Source organism: Poecilia formosa, unplaced genomic scaffold (assembly GCF_000485575.1).
Source record: "Poecilia formosa unplaced genomic scaffold, Poecilia_formosa-5.1.2 Scaffold216, whole genome shotgun sequence".
NCBI classification, from domain to species: Eukaryota; Metazoa; Chordata; class Actinopteri; order Cyprinodontiformes; family Poeciliidae; genus Poecilia; species Poecilia formosa.
Genome location: NW_006800155.1, coordinates 202,625 through 228,079, shown reverse-complemented (window position 1 = coordinate 228,079; position 25,455 = coordinate 202,625).

Sequence of the window (25,455 nt, the reverse complement as noted above, 5' to 3'; positions counted from 1 at the left end):
CCACCCTGTGACCAGCTGAGCTAATCTCAGCTGGTGGAAAACAATGATGAGTTTCCATGGATTTAAGAACAACTGACCTGATCTCCACACAATGAAGAATTTAGAAAAGTACTCATATTCTAATGGTTTTCAAAATCAACATGCATAATATTTAAATTTCCAGCCTTTTTTATGTGTTAATATTTTTTGAAGACCTTTAATTTTAATTGGCCTGCATAGGGAATTGAACCCACGACCTCAGCATTATAAGCACCACGTTCCAACCTGCTGTGCTAACTTTCCTTATATACTGGAGAGTTTCCATTGATTTAACAACAACTTACATGATCTTAACAAGAATTTAGAAAAGTATTCATATTCTAATGGTTTTCAAAATCAACATGCATAATATTTAAAATTCCAGCCTTTTTTATGTGCTAATATTTTTTTAAAGACCATCAATTTTAATTGGCCTGAATAGGGAATTGAACCCATGACCTCAGTATTACTAGCACAACACTGACCAGCTGAGCTAACCAGACATACATAATGTTGAGTTTCCATTTAATTAAAAGCAACTCATATGATCTTGACAAATGAGCTTATATTTTTCAAAATCAACATGCATAATAATTAATTTTCCAGCAACTTTGTATTATTTTATTTTGAAGTGTTCATTGTCTTTTTATTTTTTAAGTTTTGATGTCATTTTTCAACCTTTTTTATATTGAAGTGTTGATTGTCTTTTTATGTTGAAGGTTTGATTTCAATTTCCAACCTTTTATTTTGATTTGTTGATTGTCTTTTTATTTTTAAGTGTTGATTTTATTTTCCAACCTTTTTCATTTTGAAGTGTTGATTGTCTGAAGGACTTTAGATTTTAAATGACCAGTGTGGGAATTGAACCCATAACCTCAGCATTATTAGTGCCACCCTGTGACCAGCTGAGCTAATCTCAGCTGGTGGAAAACAATGATGAGTTTCTAAGGATTTAAAAACAACTTACCTGATCTCAACACAATGAAGAATTTAGAAAAGTACTCATATTCTAATTGTGTTCAAAATTAACATGCATAATATTTAAATTTCCAGCCTTTTTTATGTGTTAATATATTTTGAAAAACTTGAATTTTAATTGGCCAGCATAAGGAATTGAACCCATGACCTCAGTATTACTAGCACAACGCTCTGACCAGCTGAGCTAACTAGACATACATAATGTTTAGTTTCCATTGATTTAAGAACACCTTACATGATCTTAACAATGGAGATTTGACAAAAGATCTCATATTCTGTCAAAATCAATATTCTTAATGGTTTAATTTAAAGCGGTTTCCTATTTTGAAGTGTTGATTTTCTGAAAGACTTCAGATTTTAACTGGCCAGTGTGGGAATTGAACCCATGATCTCAGCATTATAAGCACCATGTTCCAACCTGGTGAGCTAACTTTCCTTATATACTGCAGAGTTTCCATTGATTTAAGAACAACTGACTTGATCTCAACACAAGAATTTAGAAAAGTACTCCTTTTCAAAATCAACATGCTTAACATTAGATTTTCCAGCCTTTTGTATGTGTTGATTTATTCAAAGACACTGGATTTGAATTGGCCAGTGTCCAGATTGAACCCATGACCTCAACATTACTAGCACAACGCTCTGACCAACTGAGCTAAACAGCCATACATAATGTTGAATTTCCATCGATTTAAGAGCAACTTATATGGTCTTGACAAATTCACTTATAATATTTTTCAAACTCAACATGCATAATAATTAATTTTCCAGCAATTTTGTATTCTTTTATTTTGAAGTGTTCATTGTCTTTTTTTTTAAGTTTTGATTTTGTTTTCCAACCTTTTTTATTTTGACGTGTTGATTGTCCTTTTATTTTTCAACCTTTTTTATTTTGAAATGTTCATTGTATTTTTATTTTTCAACCTTTTTCATTTTGAAGTGTTGATTGTCTGAAAGACTTGAGATTTTAAATGACCAGTGTGGGAATTGAACCCTTGACCTCAGCGTTATGAGCACCATGTTCCATCCTGATGAGCTGACCTACCTTATGATCTGCAGTGTTTCCATCGATTTAAGAACAACTTACATGATATTAACAATGGAGATTTGACAAAAGTGCTGATATTCTGTCAAAATCAATATGCATAATGGTTTAATTTAAAGCCTTTTTTATGTGTTAATATTTTTGAAGACCTTAAATATTAATTGGCCTGCATAGGGAATTGAACCCACGACCTCTGTACTACTACCACCATGTTCTGACCAGCTGAGCTAACCAGCCATACATAATGTTGAGTTTCCATCGATTTAAGAACAACTTGCCTGATCTCCATACAATGAAGAATTTAGAAAAGTACTCATATTCTAATTGTTTTCAAAATCAACATGCTTAACATTAGATTTCCAGCCTGTTGTATGTGTTAATTTACTCAAAGACATTGGATTTGAATTGGCCAGTGTCTGGATTGAACCTATGACCTCAGCATCATTAGCACAATGTTCTGACCAGCTGAGCTAAACAGCCATACATAATGTTGAGTATCCATCAATTTAAGAACAACTTATATGATTTTAACTGAAGTATTCATATTCTAATGTTTTTCAAAATTACCATGCATAATGTGCGATTTTCCAGCCGGTTTTTATTTTGAAGTGTTGATTTTCTGAAAGCCTTTATGTTTCAATTGGCCTGTTTTGGGATTGAACCCATGCTTCCAGTAGTTAGTTTTCTGGGAACAAGAGAAATNGATTGAACCCATGCTTCCAGTAGTTAGTTTTCTGGGAACAAGAGAAATTGGCTTTTCTGTCATATCTACAGTTCAAGAAAACAGAAATGTGTACTTTTCTTCCTGGACATTCTTCTCTTCTTTAAATTTAACAAGTTAAATATAAAACATATTCAATTTACAGGAAATGTTAGTGGAATTGAGTGTGATTTTCTTAAAAACACATCTTCTAGAGTGCTGTACTTTTTTTCCCCCAATTAATAAATCTACTCAAATCAAAGGTTACAGCAGACGTCTACTGGCGCAGTGCTACTTGGCATGCTATTGGCTGGTTTTTGCAGAACAGCCAATCCAGGAGTAAGATTTTTTTCCTTTGGTCTTGATTGGCTTTAAGCCCCAGAGCAGAGATAAAGAATACTGTATGTAGTGCTTCTGCAGAAGCACCAATCGGTGATAAGGGACCAATATAACAATAATTAGATGTCTGATGGGACAGAAAAATACACAATCTGGTTGTGCATTGTAAACAACAAAATGACAGAATTTAATAACACAGTCTCATTAGAATTGATAAATGCAGAAAATCCTACAAAACAGCAAGGGAGGAGTGTGAGACTTTAACATGTAAATCTGAGAATGTAGAGGAGGAGATGTGTTAGAGACCGAAAAAGGCTGGGCTAAATACATGTAAGAATCATGCAGTGTTGTTGGATCTGGTGGGTAGGTGGACGGGCAGATTTAGCATAGCTGCTAAAAATAATCCTGTCAACCGTTTAGACGGGAAGCTGAAAGCAAATCTTTGTTTTAACTTGGCTCATGCTGGTGCTTTGTTTCCTTAGCATCTCAGCCGAGGTCCAAATGAGCTGAGCTGACATTATACAGTGATGTGGAAAATGCTGCAGACCACTGAGCGGCCAGAGAGAATCACGATTTCCTGCTACAGCCTCCATCTGCAGGGTGGCAACATCCATAAATCACATCAAACAATATTACACTTTTAGTAACTGACTGGGCAAACAGTGAAACCAAAATAATATGTGCATCATGATTGTGTACATTAATCATAGATTATTACAGGGAAATAGGAAAAAAAAACTGCACTGGGTTTAAATTGTACACTTCAATCAGTTACTGGAGTCTAGCTGCAAAAGAGCGTGTTTGAAATGCACACTGGGCTGAAGGAGAACTGATGTATGAGCAGGAGAGGACAAAGGAAAGGGGAGAAAAAGTTTGAATTGATTCTGCATAATAAATGAATGTGTACTTTTGTCTCAGGCTTTGCAGATTTACTGCTGTAGTTTTCCACTCTGAGACCCCATTAGCAGGTTGTAAAAAAACAAAAAAAAAACAACTGGTGACAAATTGGCCGTTTTTAGGAAAACCCCTGGCTGCTTCATGGCAAAGAGAGTCAGCTATTAGAGAGTCAGTTATTGATTCATGCATATAGGGCTTTATTTGAGTTTCACCAGCTGTGTCACCATTACAGAACTTTGTCAATGTTCTGCTAATATTGAAAAAACACAATTTTACAATTGAGTTTGTTTCTGTTAAACAAGAAATGCAAATAAAATCACACATGAATACATGTGTGTACACAATAAGTCAATAAAAAAACATGCTGCCATATGTTGTGTTTCCTTTACATTTTTGTGTTTCCAAGACTTTGTTGACATTCTGCTGATTAAAAGAAACAGAGTTCACATAGTATATGGTATGATATACAGATGTAAATCTTTAAAAAAGAGGCTATTCTTAGCATGAATCTCCTTCCACGGGTGACCATGTTTCTGTTCCTCATATTAATGTAGTGGAAAAAGATAATGAGTTAAATCCTGATTCCACTGGCTGGCCACATCTGACACAGAAACACAAGGAGGACAAGATGTGAATGAGGAGGAATGACTTTAATAGCAGACAGTCGATCAGAAAGCAACAGAGTTCTGGTTTTCTTGGCATGGCTGCCAAGGTTCCAGCTAACCCCAGAGGTACGCTGGAGAATATTGAGACAAAGCTTCATGACCCGTCTCCCGCACTCTGAACAGGTTTGGAGTGTTCTTGTGTCTGTTGGTGATCTATGCTGCTGACAACATCCCACACTATGGTGCTTCCCTGAGGCGAGCAAAGAAGTATGGTGATATCAAGTGTGGTATCAGTTTCTCTTGACCGTTTCCCCCTACAGCACAAAACTCAGGCTGACTTTCTGACGCATTTCTGATATTCAGGAAATGAATCACATTTATGAGGAAGTTGGTGTGAGAAAACAATATAGAGAAAATGTCATCACAACAAGGTAGTTTCTTTTTTAGAAAAGTTTATTGCAGTTTATATAATTCACGTTTAAAAAACAAACTTCATTTGAATGTGTCATGCTCTTTATTATGACTACTTTTTATTTTGTCCTTGCAAGCTTTCTAACAAGCTGGGTGATGAGGAATCTCCTGCTGCTGCTGCCTGCAGCGCTTTACAAGATTAACATGTTCTCCGGATACTTCAGAGTGAGGAATGAAAGCGTCTCACTGAGCCAAGCCAGTGATAATCACCACAGAATTTATTGCTTGTTGTTTACTTGTCCACAAAGCACACAAACACTCAAAGACATTCACAAAGCGGGCCTCTCTGTCAACGCTGAAGCAACCTTTATCAGAGTTGCTATGTTGGCTTACAAAGCTGAACCTGTTGCAGAACGAAGCAAAGCTCAAGCCTCCAATCACACAAATATATTAATCCTGACAATTATAAATATTTCTCCCTCTGCTAAACCCAAATTATCCGAAAGCAGAAAAGCAAAACGAAGCTGAGTTTTATGCAACACACATACTTTAATTCAGCTGTTCCACTTCCTGTCAAATCCTCGTCAAATTATTAAGATTTTATTAAACAGGACAACACCAAGTATTGCACGAAGGGAAATTATGTTTTTTTTTATTTGTTTTACATTTAAAATGTGTGGTGATCAATTATACATGTCAAAGCTGGCTTGGACATGTAGAATATATCTTTGTAGATCAGGTTGGATATGTTGCTGGAATGTTTTGCTGGAATTATAACAGCAAATTTTTTGGGTCATGTTTTTAACATTTTCACGTAGTTTAGGAATAAAAAGCTTTTTGTAAGACCTAATGGAAAGTGTTTGTGAAGAGCAGCTTTTGAATGAGTAATCACTGATTTTTAACTGGATTTAGACTGTACTTTGACTAGGTCGTTCTGACACATGACTCTACTTTGATGTAAACCGGATCTCTGGATCAGCTGGAGTCCTGCTGGAAGTGGACTGGATTATGCTTTTTGTTGCTGTTTTTTTTATTGAAAACCATGTATTATTATTGTTTTCTTCCATTTTACAAATGTGCCCAATTCAGTTCTTTAAAGTTAAAATCTGGCAGATTAAAAAAGCAGCAGGTAACATTTCCATTCAATATTCAAACACCAAGGAAGGTCAGGCAATAAATAAGTCAAACAATTGTTTCAATTTTTCCATTAATCAAAGCAAACCACAGATTAATTGTTTGATCCAACATTAAAATGTTTTACGGTGCCCTGTCAGCTGTTTCCCCTGGAGTTTGGCTTTTCTCCAACAGCTTCATATACTGATGGATAATAAATCTCATTTGTGGTCTGAGCAGGAGAGATGAGACATCTAGTTGGCTAAATTACAGTAAAATCTGATTAAATGAATGATCACTTGTTCTACAGTTGGTAATTGTTCAAAATCTTCCTTTTAGTTCTTGATCATTTATTGTCAGAAAAAGAGTTTTGGATGTGGACATTTCCTGGAAACTGCCACAAAAATAAGTATATTCAAAAACCTTCAAAACAATTAGAGCAGCATAATCTCTGACCAGAGCCATGGAGAGTCCAGTACTGTTTATTTCATTTTCTCTCCAGCTCCACCGTTTTTAATAAGGTTTCCGTTGGAAGAAAACAATGGTGTCTAGTGAAGCATTTCTGTGTTGCTTTGGCACAAAGTTTGGATCATTATCCTGAAAACTGAGAAAACAATCAATGAAAACAGTCCAGTTTTCTGGCAGGAGCCACCAGATCTTTAATTCAAATATCCAGCCAGTCCAGAGACGTCACAGTCATTTCCTCTGATACGGTTCCCAGGTTTTCTGAAAGATCGTCTGCAGAACATCGGAGCTGACGCACTTCTTCACATATTTAATCTTTGTTTGATTTGAGACCCAAGTAATGGTGAAAGTAGAGCTGATGATCCCAACATGTCACTCTCTGGATAAATGGGTTTGGATTTAATATGAACTCAGCAACTCCATACATAAAGTGTTATAAGAAACTCAACTTGATTTAAAGACTAATGATGAAAGTAAATCATTTATTTATGGAAACCTTTCAGGAAACGATCTGAAGCTGCACACGGACAACCAGACTGAGGTAATCCATGTCCAGCTGGTCTGAGTAATGTCTCTGACAAACACCTGAACTAAATCAAGTCTTTTTTCAGAAGCAATTTTCTCACTTGTTCTTGATATTTAGAGCTTTTCGGTTCTATTCAGAGAAATATGTTTTACATTGTTGTTTTCTGATGAATACTTTTGATTTATGATGAAAAGGTGAAAGGGAAAAACAAACAAACAATAAAAGTGTTAAAACAGGGTGATAATGACAAACTAACCTAATATTTAAGGTTCTGTGGTTGAATCAGACAGCGGACGGGTTCTGACACCGTAAGCTGAAAGCTCTGCTTCTCGTTTTAGTTCCCATAATACGGGAGTGACAGGGAAAGATGAGGTCCTTCAGAGAAGATGGAGCTTGATCATTAAAGACCTTTTCTCTTGATGAGAAGAGTTTTAACTTTCCCAGCTTTTCCAGGATTCCGGTGTAGAGGGATGGGATTTCCTCCGGCAGAACCTGTCAGTGCTGCATTATTTTGGATCAACTTTAAAGGCTTTCAGAATATTATTTGGGCATCCAGTTAAAATGGCTCTGCAGGAGTGCAGCTTAGATGTGATTTATTCATGAAGTAATTTTTCTCACCTTTGCCTTGGGGAGGGACGACTTTGATCTACGTAATATTACTGTGGTGGGAGAAGGGCACTGAATAATCATGATTAAAATGAGAATTAAGGCACAAATCTGGGTCAGAAATGACATGAAGGTCTCTAGTAGTTATACTGGAGGATGAGGTGAAGTGAGGTCAAGTATGGCTAACACATCTAGGCTTTAGTGCTGGCAGGAGAAAATACAGGTAATTTAGGATGAGAAGCTTTTTTATGTTCATAACTGTCTACACAGTTATGAACTCAGGAGAGATCTGAGCAGAAGATCTCTGGGTTAGTGGTTCTGGTTGCTGGGAGTCGTGGCTCAGGTGTCTTAGGAACTAAAGATTTTAACCTTGTTGACCTGTAATATTACATTTCTACAGTGTAGGAATTCAAAGTGGTTGCCTACTTTAAAACACTTCTCTGTTGTGTCCTCTGGAGAAATACTGTCCTGCAAGTTTTGAATGTTTTCCTCCTCCAAACCATCCGAGTCAAGTCAAAGTCTCGTTACCAGGCCTTGATGAGGCTGAATGACGGCTGATGAGGAAATTCAGCATCTCCCAGCTGAGGGAGAGCAGCAGAGGACTGGAGAACAAACTGACATGTTTGGAGGGAGGGCGGCTTTGGAACTCGTTTATTTCAAACGTCTTTTTGTTTCAGAACCTCGGTGTGATCGAGTTAGAACTGGTGCACAAACACCCAGAGGTGCATATTGTGTGTGGGTGATTTTTACTTATTAAATCTGCTCAAGGAAAATTACAAAGCTCTATTATGTCCCAACATACCTTTGTGAAACACATAAAGAACAGATCTGTAAGGTTAGCACCATCACTTCTTATTGGGCCTCAAGCCTCTTAATAAGGCATTGTACTTACTCATCTGTATTATGTTTGTTTCTGTACAGTTCTGCATACAAATCTTTCTCATTGGTTTTATGTAATGTTCTTATTTGCAGAGAAACTGAATTTTGGGATTTCATGAGTTGTAATCAGATAAATTTGCTTCACTTTCTGAACAGAAAACATGAACTAAAGTAAGAAAATGCACCAGAGTGGAGCTGATTATGTTTTGGATGGAGCATCATCAGTGTTCCACCGTCACACACTGCAAGCTTTAACAGGTGTTATAATTTTTGAATTGTGTTGAATTCTTCCTTTAGGACTGAATTTAGGGTTAGCAGGAGGTTAGGCTAACGCCTGGAGACTTTTGTCCTCCATGTTGCTGGTTTTTACGGTTGACTGCTACATCTCTGGGCGATGCTGTTGATTTGACTGGATGTGTTACAGAATGCTTTAGAACCGTCCCAGGAGTGGCGTTGGCTCCACATCACAGACACATGCACCTGTTCGTCTCGTCCATGGAGGAGCGTCAAGCTGCACAAGACAGACGAGCTGGGCAGGATTTCACAAATGGAGACAAAAACAACAAATAAAACATGGAAATTTAATAAACCCAGAAGAAACTGAAAACATTTAATTTCAGCAGATTTATGGACCTTTTTATAATTCAGTTCAATGATACTTTACTGATCCTAACAGGAAATTAAATGATGTTATAACATATAGTACAGTCAGCGGATCTGAAGCAGCCCCTCACTACAGACTCTGTTTAATGACAGCCCCATTTTACATCTAGTCTGTATTTTTCTTCATTCTTTTGTCTTTGCATCATAATCTTCCCCAAAACAGAACCGCCCTTCAGTGTCACCTGGATCAGCCGTTTTTAAAGTCACTGGCTCTGATGTTGCTGACAAACAAATGATGGCAGAAGAGATTCAACAACAGATTTAGAAAAGCTCTGCATCGTTTTGCTCCCAACGCTGAAGGACCTGAGCTTCCTCAGAGGTGCAGTCTGCTCTGTCACTGTTGCATCTCCAGTTCAGTTTGTTGTTCAGAACCAAAATGGTCGTTGCTTGTAATTGTTTTTGCAGGGTTTATGGTAATACAATATTCATAACTGTGCAGCTTTTATGAAATGATGACATAACATTTTATATTCATTTAATGAAACTGTAGCAAAAGAAACAAAAAACAGAAGTCTAAATTTTTTGTTTCTCATTATTACCAGTTGAAATTTTTGATTATTGACAGAAAAATGAGAACTCCTATTCTCAGGCACCAGATGAGGATGAAGTTCTTGATTTTTCTTTCACCACTTTGCTTCCCAGCTGCTCATGAGGCTTAATGCACTTAACAAGGTTTACTACATATTAATCTGATTTTCAGTGAGTGAAGGTAAGCTGGCAAGGTGATTTAGACTAATAGTGAATTTTTGAGGGTAGAGCAATCCCAGGAATGATCGGGTGGAAGGTTGAAGTGAGCTCCAGGTTTATGAGTTTTATGACGCAAAGAGACAAAGTGTTTGGAAGAATCAACCCTGAAAGCATAACACAAGCAGAGACGGATTACTGCTACTTTAGTTGGAACAGTCTGGCAAAGCCGGATCGTCCCACTGGTCCACTTGTACCGAGAGAAGATGAGCAAACCAGCTCCAGGGAGGAAGCTGGAAAGTCTACAACTTGAATCCAAATCATGTGGTGGTTTTGCCCTGAAGTTAGAGCCAATAGCAGGAGATTAAGAGGCAATTAAGAAAAGCTGAAAACCTGGAGGACAAAGAGGGGGAATTAAGAACTCACAAGAAATACTTTAATACAGTTCATACAAAAAATAAAAATAAAGGTAGATTTAAGTTGACAGAAGCAGCACAACAATCTGCCAAAGACTGGCGTGAGATTCTGGGCTGATGAGACGTTCAGCAGATGAGCTGACGTTCAGCAGCTGTGCTGGGAGAGAGGTGAACCTGGAGGGGATTTCTCCACAGCCACTCATGCCAACACAGAATCAGGCAAAGGAAACAGCTGCCAACATCTTGTTCTGTTTCTTGTTTTTGACAGTTCTCTCTGGTTTGTTCATTTATTGTATTTCTTCAGTTCTTTCATAACCATCAAGAATTGTCTTTCTTTGCTACCCAAGAGCAAAACAGTTTTTTCAGGATCTTAACTGAAAAACACAAAATCACAGAATCTCTTAAAAGGCTTTCAGAAAATTAGCAAAACTCCACAAAATCAGCCAATATTCTAAGTTACTAATGTTATTTTAGTTTTTCCTCTGTACATTAACTCCCTGATAAAGTTTTACATCCCTGCAGTAAAACATTTCTTTAACTAGAGCAAATTTTACACACTGAGAAAAATGGTTTCATTTTTATAAGCAGCACTTTTCTCAGTAAAGTTTCTAATAACTGACAGTCGATGTTTGTATGTTAAATAACTTTATGGTGTGAGCAGATTAATTGGCTAACATTGCAGTAACGTTTTCATAAGACTGGATTCAAACTTTCCTAAACACAAAACCCCTGTCCCAGTTTTAAACAAGCTTATGGGATGTTTCTTCACAATATGCATAATTTATCTGTATAATATGAAAACCTTCACAACCATTTTCAGCTTTGTTTTTCCATGAGCAGCATGAAAAGATTCAAGAGGGACGTTTTTGTTGTGTGGGCTCTGGGAGCAGTAATTTTAGTGCTTATTTTAGCAGCTGCACTCCAGATTTTCTTTGTTGATTATTGTGGAATGATCACACAGCTTACAGTAATCACTGCACAGTTACACCCCAAACTCTGTGCCACAGTTTGTGCTTTTGCCTCCTCCTCCTCCCTCTTCAGTGCAAACTATCGCTGGTTGTGTGCATTTCTTCCCAGCAGGGAGTCGTAGTCCACAGGCAGGTTGAAACGTTGGAACGAGCCCAGCGTGGCTCAGCATGAGGTTCTGAGGTGGTCGGTGTTCTGTTGGATGGAAAATGGGAGCGAGGGAAGTGGAGACCTACAGCAACCTTTTCCTCATTTTCTGTTAAAACCATAAAACACTCAAAAACACATGCATTTAAGGAGACAAAATTAGATGCTCAAAAGTAAATGCTGCTGGTATAACTTTGGTTGTAGTAGTAGTATTGGTTTTTTTCTAATTGTTTTGGCCTGTTCAGCTTCCTGTCTGAGTCAGATATAACTTCTTATGCTGTGAATTTAATAAAGTCTGCAGGGCAACAAGGGAAATGTCTCATTCAGCCCTTTATGTAAATCAATCTGCTTTTGAAACCACAAGGCAACCAGACGCACCGAACTGTCTGTCTGAGCTGGACAGGATGCAGCCAAACATGGTTTGTGCTTGGAGACTGACTGTAGATGTGAACAAACATGTTTACCAAAGACTTATGTTTGTACTTGCATAAAGATGTAGTTTTTTATCCCTATTGGGCCAAAAAGCTCCTCCAAAGTTAATGAAACAACTTTTGGACCTGTGCTTGTTAAGCACATGCATAATATCTCCAATTAGGCCAGTGGCATAGATTATTTTCTCAGTTTGAAGGTCGTTTACTTGCTGCATTTGATTATTATTCTCTACTGTCTAGTGTATTTATGTTTCTGTGTATTTGAAATGCTCTTACCTGTCTGAAGGCCTGCAGTTAGCACAGAATATGAATAATGTGTGCAAGTATTTCCAGCAGAGTTTATTAAAAAAGTGGTTCGTGTGCAAACACTGTGTAATTGTCATATTTATAGGTTTTATTTTGACCACACTCAATGCTGTTATTCACTTTCTGTGTATTTTTCTCCCTGGTCTATCGTTTCTTGAGATAAAATATTACATTTCAGCCTGTGAAGTGCTCACGTCAGTCAACCGGTCACTCATTTACCTCATCTGTGCCCTCAGTCATGGTGAAAGCCGGCGTTAGTCAGCCAGCTCTCTGAAGACAGACAGCCATTATTTGACTGGGTGAAAGTTCATTAATCAGCCATTTAGCTCTTTCTCTTTTCTCGCCTGTGTGCTTTTAGGATTCGGTGGCTTTTTCACTCTCATGGTCTGCGCAGTCAAGTGTAGTAAGAGTTCAGTAATGAAAATTGAGACCAGAGATAATCTTACTTTGGGTCACACAAAAATCAAATGAGAGCTTTGCCATGTATAACTGCCAACTCTCATCCATGTGAAATGTCCCAATTATTTCAGTTAATCATCTCTAAGCTTCTTTATCCTTTCCATCAGACTGAAGCTGGTGAAATGTATAAAACGTGTTTAAAACCCAGTTATAATTAGAACATGAAGTTACCTGCAAAAGACACTTTGGAGGCTATATGGCCAGAAACAAGATTTTAAATGCAGGGGATTATTATAATTATTATTAGAAGCTGTGAGGGAAGATGGTTGAGACAAACTCAGCTGTAAGAAGTCAGTTAATCCATTACAGATGATGCAATTATTCTATAAGCTTAGAAGAAGCACAATGATTTGGTACTCAAACTGAATATTTTATATTGGCGTCCCGCTTAAGAAAACAGATTCCACATGTCTTGAGTTTCTGTTTTTATGCTTGGACGACATGAAAGCCTGGATGGGTTGAATTTTTAAAACCCAATGAGGAAAAAACAGAAGTTATGATATTTGGTAGTTCCATTGATTGATGCTTTTGGCCTGTTATTCCGTTGATTTAAAAATATGCCAGTAAAACAAATGCAACCCCTGGTTTTAAGTCAAAGCAACAACGTTTTTCAGTACTGGATCAGTGTTGGCTGATAGTAAATCTATCTCCATCTTCATCGTAAGTGAAAAAAGTGAACGGGTGCCTCCCTGCTCCCACTCTGAGGTTTCCAAAGACCAAGCACAAGTTTAGCAGAGGCAACAAGGCTGTCATAACTTTAAGGATTTCTCACCTCAGGTCCACATGAAGACAAAGTTCCTGTTTTGGTTCTGAATTAAAACTCTGAGGTTTCTGAGAGGAAAAACAGCTCTAATCACCAGATTAGACCGTCTGTTGCTCATCAGATCCCATAAATGGACGTCGCCTTTGAATCGTGCCTCCAGAATGCGCCCACAGCTCCATCCATATTTCAAACAGACTTGCCTGGTGGTTGCTCCACTTGATGTCAGAATGAGTTACAATGTCGCACATTGAGAAGAGACATCTCCACAAGATACCCCTGATTTACTTCTCTGATCCAGGCAATTGAACATCTGCCACATGAATACTAATGAAATCCTAAATGAGTTGCTTGGTAAAACCACTGTCATCTTTATAATTTGCAGCAATGCTTCTATCAATTCTGCTGGTGTGAAAATGGTTCTAAATTACTGCTGTGTAAAAGCAAAATGACATCATTTTTTGCCCAAGCTGCATAATTTATCTAAACTAAATGTAGTTACATTTATTTGCCATAAATAGAGAAGTACAGAAATTCTGCCCACAAACAGAAACACCAGTGGTTTTAGTGAACTCTGTCTTTAAGAGTCGATATAGTTTGTCTTAGGTCTGTTGTATTCTGTAGTGAAACATGTTTTTGTTTCCAAAATATTTCTATAGCGCCTCAGTGTTGATATTATCCTCTAAAAGTAACCCAAAGGACATGTTTTCTAATCTGAAGCTGTTTCAATAAGTATCAGTATTAAATCAAAGTGGTTTAACCTCAATTTCAGGATATGAACGTTTTGCAAAGCTCTCAAAAACAGGACCAGTTGAACTCCATCAGGTTTTGATTCTTCCATCTGTCAGAAATGGAAAGTAAATCCATATCTGCATTTATTCAAAGCAACTTCAATACTTTTACTGTCAATGCCATCCTTACAAAGAAAATAAAGGTTTGGACAAGCGAATCTCCATGACAACACTGTCGGCCCTGAAGAGTTTGTTCATGATGATTGAAAGATGATCAAAAGCTCAGACAGTAAAGGAGCCATGAAACCATTCGGATGGAAACAGAAGACAAATCCAGAGAGACACACGTATCCATGACGACAGAATGAGACAACAGGTCCAATAACATACAGAACAAACAAAATATGATTTTCTGCTGTTTGCTTTCCATCCACCTGTAACCGGTATGAACACACACACATTCCATCTTTGTAAATTGACTAAAGATTAGTTGTTGAGGATCATCTTGGTATCTTCTGATTTAACATACTAATCAGGCTTTAGTGAAATTAACAAACTACATTTATGTCCAGAGCTGGAGGACAATAAGCTCTTTGAACTATTATTTCTCCAACAAATGTCTGTATTTGTTGGTTTGTATGTGACAGAATGACACAAAGTGGTGCAGGATTATGAAGTCAAAGGAAAATAAGAAGTAGTTAACTAGTAACATTGGAGTGAAGAGATCTACAAACTGTTTTTATGGAAAAATATATTGTTGAAAAATGACATAAGAATAAGAAAGCAAGCAGATGGAGAATGGACTCTGATCAGATTCAACCAAGGCTGAACTAAACGTTTAACTTTGTCTGATATATTCTACACTTTGGGGCAGACAGGAAACTCTGGACATTAATTGAGTTGATTTGTTTATGGATGGAGCTGCAAACAGAGCAATCTGGTAAAAAGGCCAGTTGGAGGACTTATGACTCAGACTGAGGTTGATTAACTCCCCTGTGTTAGAATCTATATGCTGTTTTCTGTTTGTGAGAAAACAGTGGAAATCTGACAAATAAAGAAACAACTATTGAATTGTAAGCACTTTGTGAAATATCATCTGTTCTTAATGGGTATATGTATGGGATAGATTTTTCTTGATCTGTGCTCATTAAGCCAGTGATATGTGGTCCATTATCCAGATTCATACATTCAAAGAATTGAGCTAATAACCTCTAAAGTACACAGGAAAAAGATAAATTCTTGTAAATATGTAGCAATGATTATACCCCTAACTCTGAACCGACGTTCCCAGTGAGTGTGTTTAGTGCATTGTGAATACAGGCTGAAGTAAAGCTGACCCTGAAAGAGCTGCGAGTGGAGCTGCTGCTCCCAGAGCCCCACTTTATGTCTCATGAACACAAATCATGTAAACTGAGGCCGCTGCCAGGATGAACCATTACCATTCCTGCAAAAGCCTCCCTCTTGATCTTTTATCAGGATCCAATAAACAAAACGGTGATGGACGGTTTGACACGAAATGCTGCTAAAGAAAAACATTCTCCCAAAAGGTTTTCCAACAAAAACACAATCACACCTCAGCTGCGTAGCGCGTCAGGAAAACAATGCAATTACATTCAGCATGCAGAACAAACGACACAGTTTTACGGCCCATTAGTTACGTCAACAAAGAGTAGCATGAGGAAAGCGTAAAAGCTGCTCTGGTAGTTTTAAAGCCCATTCTAACCAGCCTTATGTGATGACAATTTTTTTTATTCTCTTAGTTTCATGCAAACACCCAATCAATTGTGTACAGGAGCCTGATGGAGGCCACTCTGCCTTGCAGTTATATTCATAATTTTACGTTTTGCCACATTAGCACCAAAAACGTTTTATTCTATGAAGGAAATTGATGGCAAGTTTGTAAATTCCAGGCAGGACTTTGACAGGACCATTTTTATACTTAGCACTACCACAAACTAAAACCTACTGTCTCCTCATCTCCTCTCTTGAAGGTTCAGTCAGTCTGTGCCAAGGAAATAAAAAGGCTAAATGCTGCACCAACATCCTAGGTGTTTCAGCTTCCAGAGATGCATTTTCCTCTGAATAATTTAGATTTGCTCAACAAAGAAGTCAGCAAGTGGGCTATTTTTTGTGAAAAAAGGGGAGTTAAGCTTCACAGAAAACTCCATGAATACTGAACCATGAATATGTCCACTGTATCTGCTCAGGCAAACATAAGCACAAAGTCTGGCCTTCCTCTAATGCATGTATCTGCTTCCTAACACCTTCTAATGCAGGTGGTATCAGGTGTGAAAAGGGAACTGAAACACAAATAAGGCAGATATAGAACATATAATGAAATAACTAACCTTACTTTCTTCACAACTAAGCAAACAGATTTTTTTTATTTCTTTTTATTGTTTTTCTGGGGAGGCAACAATAAGCTGCTGCTGCTGCAAGAAATCCAGAGTGTTTACTTAGCAAAGGTTGGAAAGGTTAATAAAAATAAATAATTGCGTCAGAGACAGATAATTATGATGCCCTTTAATGTCAGTGTCGGGATCGCCCCAATATAGTTTAAAACACATCTTTTATTCAAAATGTTTCCGTACTGTAGCATTCAGTTAGCCGTTGTTAATCTTCCTCTCAGTTTGGCCTGATGAAGACGTCTGGTTCTGCGGTGAAGAGTTACACAAACAGCCTGAAGTAAACAAACTTTCTTACTGACTTTTCTCTTCCAGTTTCCGATTAAACTAGAATTCCTCCAATTGTTCTTTAAAACTAAGGATATTCAATAAACACGTGTTTCAAGGCTGTGGCCAGTGTTAGGTTTTCTCACAGTTGCAGACAAATCTGGATTTTCTAAAGCTCAGGTCATTGACAAAACTTATACATATTTTACTTTTTTTCTTCACCAGCAAATAAGTAGCTACTTTTCTGCATAGTTACTAAACTACATGAAAATCCATGCATTTGATCACTGTAGGAGGTGCACAGTTTAATTCAGCAATAGTTCATTAGGTTGGGTATATCTGAGTGCACAGACTGTAACAGCTCCTACTGTGCAGCCAAGCTGAATACCAGCCGTTTGAAATTCAAGTTTTCACATTTTTCTCCCTCTTAGTTTCCATGTTTTCAACCTTCAGCTTCATTTCTTCCCTTTTCTCCCTACAGACACTTTACTGTCCTGTATTAAACTCACACTCAGTTCCATTTCAGAAAAACCTATATGTGTTATTATTAGTAGTATTATCATTAATAGTAGCAGTAGATGGTTCTAATGGACAGACGCCACCACATAATCTGTCCTACTTTCTCCATCTGTCAGTTTTCTTAATACTAAACCTGGTCAGAGTCTAATATAATGCAGTGATTTCAGTTAATCTCAAAATGCAGATTAGTTAAACGTTAAACTGAATCATCTGCTTTGAGTCGTTCACTTCACAGCATTTTCTCCCACTAACAGAGACTCTTGAATTATTCCAATCCCTTTCCTCCTACATTCATCTTTTTATATTTTTATGCTTAAGCTCTTGGTACCTTTATTTGTTAGAAACCCAAAGGTAAACCTTTATAATAGCGCTGTCAGGATTAATATCAATTCTTCTTATTTGCCAGATTACTTTGCTACATGCCATAATGCCCTGATCCAGCCTGAGCAAAGAAGTAATTTATTCACTCAGATGCATAAAGCCTCACAATACAACACATTATTTCACACATAAAAATAACTAATGTTGTCAAAATTATCATCCGTGTCATAACAAGACTGTTTCTCAGCAGCCCTGGTTATATTTCCATTCTACAAATGAACACACATTAAAAAACTTCACAAGCTGTGATGAAGGAATATTACAACATATCAATAGTATAAATAGCCAACATTAAATCATTTCAATCTGGAAAGACTCAGACGAAGAAAAAGGAACAATTAAAATATTTAATGACAGGAATGAATAACAGTTCTTTGGCGCTTGGGCCCCGGCAGCTGATCTGAGCTGAGATTTGATGTGAACTCGATGAACATCCCGATAACCGATTAGGGATGCTCTCCCCCAGGGCCCGACACTGGTGGTGGTGGTCAGGAAGGGTTCCATCCTGGAGAGCCGAAGGATGAGGGTGGAGAAGCGGCGGTGGTGGGTTGAACGCAGCTGGGAAGCGGCCGATGACTTCGGTGTGGATCCTTTTATGCTGAGCTTGATTGATGATTGGACACGCCAGGTGAGGTCCAGCGCTGAGGACTGAGATGAGCATGACGCCGATGGACGAACGGAGGGGGCGGAGCCTTCCAGGTTGAATTTTCGCTATTAGCTTCATATCAGAATCCTCCATTAGTCCACACTTTGACCAGAAATCTAAACTTTAGTGTTACAAATTGCATGTTGCTTTAATTTTCTATTGTTCTTAAATTGTGATTTCCAAATATATTTCTTTACAAAACATATTTTGATTTGCTGGACTGTAATCCCTAATGAACGTATTAATCCAGCTCTGGGTTCACCAGGCCTCTCAAGGTAGATAAAAGCTGACTTAGATCTTTGTAACCGGTGTTGGAAGGTCATTCAGCTCAGATGGAGCCAAAGCTTAAAATTAGGCAGAAAAAAATTCTGAAATCTGATTAAGATTTTTACAGAAGGATGAACTCAAAGTCTGCCAAGCTGTCGCTGCTGTTGGCAGTTCGTCCTGACCAATAGCAGCTTTTAAAAGAACAGATGAGTCAGGGAGGTGAAGGGTAATCAGTCACTCGCTTTACTGTGATGAGAACAAGTTCCACTACAGTGATCCCCAACAAGTAATGGGGATGGAGACGGGAGGAGACAGTGCAGCCAGAGAATGCTGGTTAATGGAATAAAAAGTAACAGAGTGGAAAAGTCAAAGGATACATCTGATCATAATCAGGCAGGCAGGCAGGCAGGGAGACCTGAGTTCAGGAGTTATAGCAGCTTCTCTAAAGATCAAATATTTTTTCCTAAATACTTCCTGAAAAAATAAAGATGTGGGCAGAAAACAGCCACTGCAGCCCCAGACTCTGCTAAGCAGCTGTTTTATTCTGAGCACAAGCTGCATTTTAGCAGCAGTAACAGGTGTGTGTGTGTGTGTGTGTGTGTGTGTGTGTGTGTGTGTGTGTGTGNCAGTGTCTGGAGATGGTTTCATTTGGCCACACTTTGATTACACCTTGCACTTCCTGCAGCCATTCAGGAAACAATCTCTGCTCTGCACTTACTCATCCCCTGTCACACGTTGAGGACATTATCACATTGAGATTACCGAGGTGGCTGCTTGAAATATTTATGAAAAAGTTACACATATGCTATAAATCTCCAGATTGGTCTGTACTTACATTTCTTTTACAGATTGGTATCAGACAAGCTCAGTCGCACCAGACGTCCAATGACTTACAAGACACCTATTACACTTTTTTTTTGCACTTTGTGATGTTACAAGCATAAATCTCAATTCATTTTAATGGGATTTTGAATGATAGTCCAACATAAAGTAATGAAAAATTGTGGAGTAAAAGGAACAATATGCATTTTTTTTTTCCTTTTGCAAATATATTATAAAATGTGTGCATGTGGATTGAGCCCCTTTTTCCTTCTACGCCTTGTAATCGATAACTAATTAGCAAAATGAAGCTACATGTGTGTAAGTGAAGCTGAAATTAATAAATCAGAGAACTAACAGTGTCATGAAGACCAAACGACGCAGTAGACAGATCTTTAAAGGAGGTTAAAACTACATATAAACTAGTGTGTGAAAACACACACCTCACTTCAGCCAAATGCATCTGTGCAGAGATGCATGGTGGTGGCAGCATCATACTGTGGAGATAGCTTTCTGCAAGGAAGTTGGTTTGATTGGTTAATAAATGAAGCTAAACACAAAACATTGCTTCTACAAAGTATTACATTTGATGCATGTCATATGTTTTGGATCTTAATCAGAGAAAAATAATGACAATTATTCTTCATTTAATTATGAGGTCAGAATTATGTTCTAATTTTTGTGGCTCCTGATAAAATGCATTGAACTTTGTGGTTGTTGGGATGTTTTTGCAAACTGCATAGCAGTAAAAATATATGTTGACTCACGTCCACAGGCATGGGGTTTAAGTTTCTGTTGTTGATGTTTTGTCTTAATCAACATGATTGAGCCGGTTTCCCTGGCTGAATGCCCTCCTCTGTCAACTTCAGGCTCCGTCTTCTTCATCATCCTCAGAGGTTTTACATTCAGTTTTTCCATCATGATTTATGGTTTGCAGCTTCACATGTCTTGTTTTTGTGTATCTCAACAGTGTTAGGCAAGAATGATTGATACTGCTAAGGGAAATGTTCTCTATTTTAAAGAGCATGCATGTTTACTAAAAACTCACTGAGTTGAAGAGGACTTTGAAAGAAAATGTTTGTAAAATTAATGGTTTGTGATTTTAAATCAAATCTAATTCCTTGTATTTTTATATTTGTTGCAGAAAAATGATGTCAACTCCTGTTACATTTATGTGATTTTGCAAATAAAACAATTTGATCTTTTTGTTGAAATTCTGTTATAAGAATGTTTCCTTGTTTAAATCTTTTGTGTTTTGGTGAGATTATTATTTCTACTACTAACCTCAAGTCGAAAGAAATTATGGAACAGTAAATGAATTAGTAGGTTGGTTTAAGTTAACATTTAGTTAGACATAGACCATCTCTGTTAGCTGATTTAACCAAAAGGAAACTGGAAATATTCACTTCAGTGGTACAAAACACTATAATGGCAGATAATAACAGTCCATTACATTCAGTGTTGATTTTCCCAGCTGACTAATATCAATCTTTCCATATTAAGTTATTCTGGCAGAGTATGAAGAATTCAACAATCCACCATTTCATCTGTTTCTCATCTTTTGCTCTACCAAAATTCTTCAGATTTCAAATCCATTGTACAGCAGCATCAATGCTGAAACATTCCTGTGTTTTCCAGGTCAACTACTAGTATATAAATTATTCTTATGGACTCACATTCAGCTGATCTGATGGGTCAGACTGAATGACCATGTCTGCTCAGTTTGTGGGTGTGTTTACTTCTCAAGATGCTGAAAATGACAAGACACATTTCTACTGCAGGAAAAGAAAATATTAATCGACAATAACTTCATAGGACTTCATTTTGGGTTGCCTTGTTGCTGAAAATGTGCTATATAAATAAAATCACATTTACATTTACATTCAAAACTTCCAAATGAACACGTAATGGTTGTTTCTAATAAATATGTTTACTTTGCATAGATTTTTTTTGGTGTATGTTTGTGCAAATAAGCAAATGATGTTTCTCAACTGTGGCATTTCTCTACTATTTCAAAAATGTATAGCAAAGTATGTCAAACATTAGCAGCTTTGCAATTAACCTGGATTGGATTTGTTTTTAGTAAATAGCACAACTGTATAAAACAAACAAAAATGTTTCATTTCATCACAAATTTTGTCCACTTTTCCACACTGTTTACCCTCAAAGGGGAATTTTGGACATGAGGACACTTCATGTCTAAATGTCCTTCATGACTTCACTGTCACTCCACTTGGTTCCTTGTCAGGAGGGACAGACTTTATGCTGCTTCATTCTTTCTTTTCTACTTTCTGTTTTGAAGGTTTGAATTTCAGCGTCTTCTATGCAGATTTCAGAAGGACAGAGTCTTTAAATCATTTTTTTTCTGTGTTGGTGAGGTTGGAACCATCTGTTCTGTCAAATCGGAGAAACTAATAAAAAAATGAATCCATTACAAGAAAACAAAGTTCAACATTTTTTGCTTGCTTTTATGAAAATGCCATCTTGGTCATGAGAAACTAAATGAACAATTAAAGATGCAGAGTAAAATTTTTCCCATGACTTCGGCTGAAAACTGAGTCAGCATGTGGGCAAAGCCTGTCGTTATAAATTAGGACGAGCTCGCTTTATTTTTTCAGTAAATGCTGTTCTCCCTAAAAACTGCTTGTTTCACTGCTATTAAAATGTGCCCGATTTGCACTTTCATCTGAAATATTTATAGCACACATAAATTCAGTCACTCAAGAAACGTTGAAACTTTAAAAAGCCGTCATGATCAGATGAAGGAAAACAATCTTTTGAATGTGAATGCCAGCTAGGACTAGAAGAAGTTCAGAAGCTTCAGAATAAAATCCTCAGTCCTTGTGCAGAGTTGTGTTTCCTGTCAGCTGAGCGGTTATTTTACAGCTGCATGGTTCCATTTCGGCCATCGTCAGATCAAAAGTCCATCCTGTGGCTGTGGGAGAAGCAGCTCTGACCTTTCAGCAGGTCAGTGGCTGCATGAGCTCTGGACTGCATGAGACTTAAATCTTCCCATCCCACAGCTGAGTGAAAGTTAAACATTACTACTTGTTTAAGACACATAGTAGCTGCTCCTCCAGACATGTGGTTCTGAAACTCCACCGTGCTGCCAGAGATGTTTCTGTTTTGTTTTTGCATCTCCGCTGTTTGCTCACTAATAGCCTCTCAGCTTTTACTCCTGATGAAGGCTCTGCTTTTCCACTGCGGAGACGGGTAAACTGTGGACTGTGTGTGGCCACATCAATTTTCATCATGTGTAATTTGGATGTGCATCAGTGAGAGCCGGATGGTGGAAATGTCAAAAAATAGCATTTAGTTTTGCAGCTGCTGTGGGTTTAAAATCTCGGCTATTTTGGGCATCATGGGAGATGCAGAGGAAGATGAAACGGCGAGGTCAGCATTTGCATTTTTGTTCATGCATTTAATTAGACACAAGTACATTTTTGTGGTTGAGGGAAAAAAAGTTTTCATATAAGAAACAGGCAGAATTACAAGAACATCTGAGGGTCAATGTATTAAGAAGCATTCTCATCAAAATCATCATCTGGAAACAACAACAGGCTTCACACTGCAGCTGTTAGCGGCCATTTATTGTCCCTAAAGCATTTTGGATAAATTGGACTCGAGGGTTACAGTCAGTAAAAATATCCCATCCTTTGTTATTCATGCACACTCCATTTAACAAACAACACACATGGTTTGGACGAGGATGCAGTCTTTGTGCATTAAATGTGTATAATTGTTGGGAAATATCAGTTTCTTCAAGAAGGTAGAAGCAGCTCCTTCTGCAGCTGAGAAAGACAGAAAAGCATGAACATGGATTGCATGAGATAATATTCATGGCAAGTTGAAGATGGACTCCCTGGATATGGTACGATTCGGGGCGCCACCAGCTGCAACTAAATGATTAGCGACTGCATCTTCTTCCTGAGCTCAAGGGGACGGAGGAGGGAAGAACAGACGGAGGTTTATTTAACATTTCAGCAGCCAGGTAATCCATCTGGAAGCGGAATAAGAAGATTAGCAACATTTCCTGATGAGTATGAACTCCCAAGAAATGTTGCAGAGGAGTGTTTGCTGAGTTAAGGTTCAGCCTGACCTGAACAGGTTCAGGGAGAGTGGCACTCATAATCCTGAACGCTTCATGTCTCCGTATGCTATGAAGATACGTTTAAAAAACACATCAATGAAAAACCCCTTTGGCCCAAATACATCAAATATCAGCCAACAGGTTCCTCAGGAGGGTGTGTGAGTGAGACATCGCAAGCAGACATGCTGCTAAAGAAAGTAGACATGTGTGTGTATGTGTGTGTGTGTGTTTGTGGTGATTAGCACAGAAGAGAAAAACTTTCTAGATGACATGGAAGGGAGCATTAAAGATTCATGGATGGGAAATCATCTGTAAATCACTGTTATGATTCATGCATATTTAACGAAGTCTCAGAAGCAATAAAAAAATCCAGCGCCTGAGGAACAGATCCGGCGTCTCCTCAGCTTTATATGCTAATGAACACACAGGTGATCTCTGCTGCCAGCAGCTCATCGACCAGCCCTGCAGGCGCCATCTTTCACGCGACGCTCACAAAGACCCTCACATGGATGAGAGGGATGCTGCCCTACATGACAACACAGGGATGAATAAACCTGTCACCTCATGTGAACGCTGCAGCCAACAAAACCCCGTCCATTAAGCAGGAGGAAACCAGGAGAGAGGTAGGAAAGTTTGGTGTCTGAGGGGGATGCTCGTCATTTGATGCATGTCAAATTACATATTTTACACACTGGAAGTGTTAAAACCAATTTGTGGATTTTAGCCAAATGCATTCTCCATTCATGCCAGTAGGGGAGACACCCTACTATCCATCTCCAGCAGGCTGAGTGCACCCTGCCAAAGACACATAAATAATAAATTCCTTACTGTCATGGTTGGTGAAGGTAGAAGAGCAGCAGCAGAGCAGGATGGTGAAAGTTTAGGCTCAAAAAGCAAAGTACGGATTAACAGGCTGGACATGAACAAGAACATGGGCCAACCAAAACCTAACAACAAACCAGAAAGAAACAAAACAAAAGTCAGACTGGAATTTAAACAGCGTAAGGAACCGGTGAGAAAGTAAACCAGTAAACCAGGTGGAAAACATGAGGCTGAGCTGAAACCAAACAGAGCTGACAGTAAACACATGAAAACATAATCAGAGTAAAATAAAACATGGCAAACAGCTAAACAGATACGCAACCTGCACAGAACTAAAGAGACAAAAAAAAAGAAAACCTGATGGGATCGAATGATAAGGCTGGAGAAGAGACAGGCAAGAACAGAAAGACCAGATAAAAGGAAATGAGTATATTAAAAAAATCAAGACGTAAACTAGAGCAGAACCAAAGAGGAACAAACTTTACAAACGTAAAAAGGCAAAATAATAAGACTAGAGCGTAGAGACACCAGGCAGAGATGGGTCTGGGATCAGGACACTGGAGCTACAGGAAGGATCTCATGAGCTCCAGTATTTTTAAATAACTAGTGGATCATTAATGATCATGAGAAAGGTCAGAGGTCAGCCCAGAACTACACAGAAAGACCAGGTTAATGGCCTGAAGAGAGCTGGGATCACAGTCTTAAAGGTTACCATAGTAACACCCTGGGCTGTCAGAACAAGTCAAAGCTCAAAGTTTGTCACAGGAAATGTCTGAGATCTCTACTGTAAACACAGTAACAACTTTTATTTTCTATTTTTTTTTCCTTCCTTTTAGATTTCGTCTCTCTGTTGACGTGTCTCTACAGTGAATTACAGATTTCCTCTCCATTCACTGAAAGTGGGGAAACCAGAATTGGTGTATCAAATACTTATTTTCCTGCCTGAAGATAAAAATATTCCATACCATATTCCTCTTGCAAGCATGATAATGTCCCATTGGCTGTCCAGAAGTATTTTATAGACAGTAGCATCCAGCCTGCTTCAGAGTGGACCAGAGAGGACCAGAGTGGACCAGAGTGGACCTGAGTGGACC